This window comes from Falco punctatus, assembly GCF_963210335.1.
Source record: "Falco punctatus genome assembly, chromosome: 9".
In the NCBI taxonomy this organism is placed as follows: Eukaryota; Metazoa; Chordata; class Aves; order Falconiformes; family Falconidae; genus Falco; species Falco punctatus.
Window position 1 is genome coordinate 17,707,364 of NC_137589.1, and position 4,421 is coordinate 17,711,784.

The window sequence follows — 4,421 nt, forward strand, 5'->3', positions numbered from 1 at the left end:
TGCATTAGCCTGAGTATATTTTTTTTGTTAGGATACATTTTATATTTCAAAGCTGCTTTAACATTAGTCATTGAGTTAAAGGCTCAAGCATAGCCTGCCTGAGGATACTACAGTGCTTTTAATTTTGTTATTTGATAGTTCAGTATACAGAAGGGTTCTTCATTCTGAAGAAATTTTTCCATAGACTCAGTGTTAATAATTGTTGGGACATCTCTGTTAATTGACACTAGCAAAGTTTCTTCTGTTCTTGACATGCTTACAAGTTTTGTCTCATTTAGTATTTCTTTCTTCTTTGAATTCTTAGTTCAAATATTACTTCCCTGTCATCGTTGTCATCCCCCAGCCCCAAGTGTTGACTCGTTCCTTTGTTTCAACTTACTATGTTCTTCCAGTCTTTCTTCACTCTGGTACTCATAACTCATTTCTCTGAATCCCTAAATGGCTCCAACGGGCAGGCATTTCTAATAGAGGATGTTTCAGAAGTTCAGATTAATGATTCACGAGTGTGCAGGTGAATGCCAAACTGCCAGGCTGCTGCACCGGCATTTCACTGCTCTGGTAGAATACAGATTTCAAACACATGGGCCCAATCCTTCCAGTGAGTTGACTTCATAAGGCTGTTTTATTACTTTATCCATTTCTATTTCTGTAAAGTGGCAAAAGCAATATTATTTTTTTCAAATTATTTCTGATTTTTTTTAACTGAGTATTACTTAATAATTATCTGTTAATTTATAAGTCATTGTTTTCAAGAGAGGTCTGCTTGCATAGCATCACTGGTAAATGCTATAAACCTATAATGAAATACAAGCACTGCTGCATACCAGACATTATTGGAAAAACCAGGAACTCTCATGGATTTCAAACAAATGTCTGCTAGCTGTGATTTATAGCATGGGTGTGTACTAGACTATGAAATTTGTTCTGAAAACCATTAGGGGTGTGGTAACTGAGTGTTGTAGTTCTTTCTCACTGTCAACAAATGCTGAAGACGGAGGCCTAACTTTTGTAACTCAGTGTTAGAGGTTCTTATTGAATGTCACCACAGAATGACAGTTCCCATTGTCTCTCTCTTAGAACTTGACATCTTTCTTCATGTTAGGAGAAAAAATACAGAGAACCTAACAAAAGATACCGGGGTAAAAACCAGCATGTTACATACAGCATGTGATTAAGCAATATTCAGAAGCATATCTTCAGCATTCTATGATGTTCACTAAATGAAAGAGTATTTAATTTAAACATCGCCATTTTCTTTTCTATTTATCTACATCTTCATAATAAAGCATTTCTGCCTTTTAACAACCGAAAGGCAGATTCCCATTAGCAGAAACTGAGCTAGTGATGTGAGTACACAAAGGCAGACAACACTATCCCTTATAGTAATGCATCGCAATTTTTAAGGGTAATTATTCTTCTAAATTTGTAACCAAGTGCATTAGAAATCCTAGTAAGGCACCTAGCTATATATTTAGGCATCTAAATACCTTCAGCTGGTGGCAACAGCAGACAGTTATTCTAGTTATTCTATATGGATCATCTGGAGACAAGGTGGATGGTAAACAATGTACTATAACAGTAAATTGTATACAAATGCAGTTAACCAAACTGTACTTTCTCCTCATAAGGGTCTTCAGTGAATAGTAGGGCAATGAAATTAGAATTTCATGCCTCATGGAGGTACATATTATTTGAGCAAAACTGGTCAAAAATAAAGCAAGTTTTATAGTGCTGAATTTGGACCAAAGTACACCGAGAGGAACTAGCACCACCTGAACTCTGGTTGTAATCTACTTACCAATCCAAAGCTTTTCAAATACTGCTCCTATGGACTGTTCTATAGGACGCTCTCAATTTGCATCAAGAAAACCCAAGTTTTAAACACTGTTGAGAGAATCCAGTTAAAATTAATTACAAATGGACCTTTTTTTCTCTGTAGAGAAAACTATAGATCAGAGGTTGGGAAATATTTTTCCCTGTAGATTGATAGACCTTCTGCTGAGTTATAAGGTTTTGAAAATGGCATGTGATTTAATTCTTGTCTATTTTCCATAAAGCTGTCCCTCTCAAATTATAGTATGGGTCAGCAATGACCTGACAACACTAAAGAAAATTTTCTGTGATACTCTGGTATGTGCACATACCTTGAAAGTTTCTGTACCTACTTCTTAATTCAGTTGCAATTTTTATATTAAAGTTTTATACAGGAACCATGCTTGTAAGATTAACTCATGCAGGCCTTTGTTCTTGAGGAAGAATTTGGCAGTTTCTAATGTTAAATGGGAAGTTGCATAGCTTGTGATTTGAGAAATTTAAGACAGTATTATCATGCAAATTTTTAAGGCTGCAAGTTATTTTCAGTGCGGCATTTCCTTACCTGGGAATCACTACTTGTGTTACTATTAGTTAAGCTCTAGTTTACTGGTATTGTAGGTCCTAAATTTTAAGAATGCCTTTAAGTGCTTGTGTGAGTAAGAACAGATTTTATCTTTTTCACATGCAATACGTTTTCTTCAAACTCTAGTCCCTTAAACAAGAAACTATACCCCTGACTTTGCATAGCTGATTAATAAAAGAAGCAACTCAAGTATGTGGACTCTACATTTAAGAATAGGCTCACCTGAATTTGAAGTATTACCATTGGTGGTCTGGAAGGGAATGGTCTAGAATGGAGGAATAAAGTTGATAAATCCTAAATCCATTTTATTTGAAAAACAAGTTATGGGTACGAAAAAGAAAGAATATTTGTACTTCTATGAAGGTACAAATGTATTTCAATTTCATTTAAATAGTCACAATGGGGACAGAATGGGAAAGAAGGTATACTTAGTGTGTTTGATAATTTTAATATACACATTACTGATTATTATGCTGAATAGAGCTTAGTGATGCATGAGGTCCTTGAGGTAATTATTAGATTATTGTTCAATGACTGGCCTTAAGCAGCTGTTAAAACTTTATCTTCAGTTCAGCTTAAAAGTACTATAATAATAGAGTGATCTTGGAGATCTCACCGGAACTCTCTGGAGAGAAAGGCAGAGGAGAGTTACAGTAAGAATAAAAGAGTCAAGTCACCTAGGATTTCAATCTTTTATATATAAGCTGTCTGCTTTATTTTCTTAATAATGTGAAAACACTTCTTTATCTTTGATTGATATTATGAGGGGTATTTATTAATACTGATAGGATTTAAAGCATTCCGTAAATACTCTTACCAAGCAAAAGTAAAATATTTGGGCATTTTGCAATTACTTGAACAATACATTATATCACAGTTCAGGGTGTGGGTTTTTCTTGATTCATGTTTCTATTATTATTTTTTTTTTTAATATGCAGTACTTTTAATCTTGATCACTTATCTCTTGAGAGTGTAATTCTACTCAACTTTTCATTTGTGAGCTCTCCAATAACATTTTTGGATTAGGTAATGCAGCATAAATCACTTGAAAATGCAAACAGTAGACAATTCATTAACTTGGAAGGTAAAGAAAGAGGAAAAACCCCTTTTTTAATATGACATGGTACTTTGTTTTAAGTAATACTTTACAGTATCTTCTTGCTGACATATTGGAAAAAAATGCTGAACCAAAGTCAAAAAAGGTGTCTTACGTTTTGGTGTGGTTGCAGTGCCATGATCACTTGAAGTATACAGTGACGTTTCTGCCAAACACAACTGTCCTCGCCTCTTTGCTACCTCTCTCATGCTGACACATTTGTGGTTGTGCAGTCAGTGGTTCAGGGGACTGATTTGGCTTGAAATCGCCATGCTCCACAGATCTAACCAAACAAACTTCAAGTACAATCTGAGCGGGAAGCCGAGAATAGGACTGCCTCATTTGGCAGCAGCCCAGATTTATGTTGGCTTAATAATATCGTGAATCAGCCATCTGAGTTATTTACACGAGCCTTCAAGTAATGTTTCATATGCTTTACTTTAGGTATATTTATAATCCTATTAAAAATGATGAGCTTGTTTACGTCTTGAGTTTGCACACATGTAAGTGTTTGCAGCAAGGAGACTTTATTTTTTATACATTTGGGAATTTTAGTAAAGCTTATTGTTTTTCAGTTCCATTCAAAACTAAATGTATATCAAGCTTTGAAAGTAACACTGGTCACTCAGAAAACAAGATCTTGCTTTGGTCTTGTTTGGTTGCTGATACAGGTGGTTGTGTGGGCCAAGTGCAGGTTTCCACAACTGAGAGAAAAGTGCTTTTTAGACAAAGATAGACCAGTTAAGTGTACATTCTTTAAATAATTCTCTTATTATGTAGTCCCATTTAAGCTGTTCAAGGTTTCCCAGAAAATGCTTGTGCTGTTTGCACATTAGAAATCTTAAGGTGTAGATATGACCATATTTATAATTAATAACAGTTAAGTATGGACAAATGCTGCAAATGAAGAGACAGGACGGAGCTTGA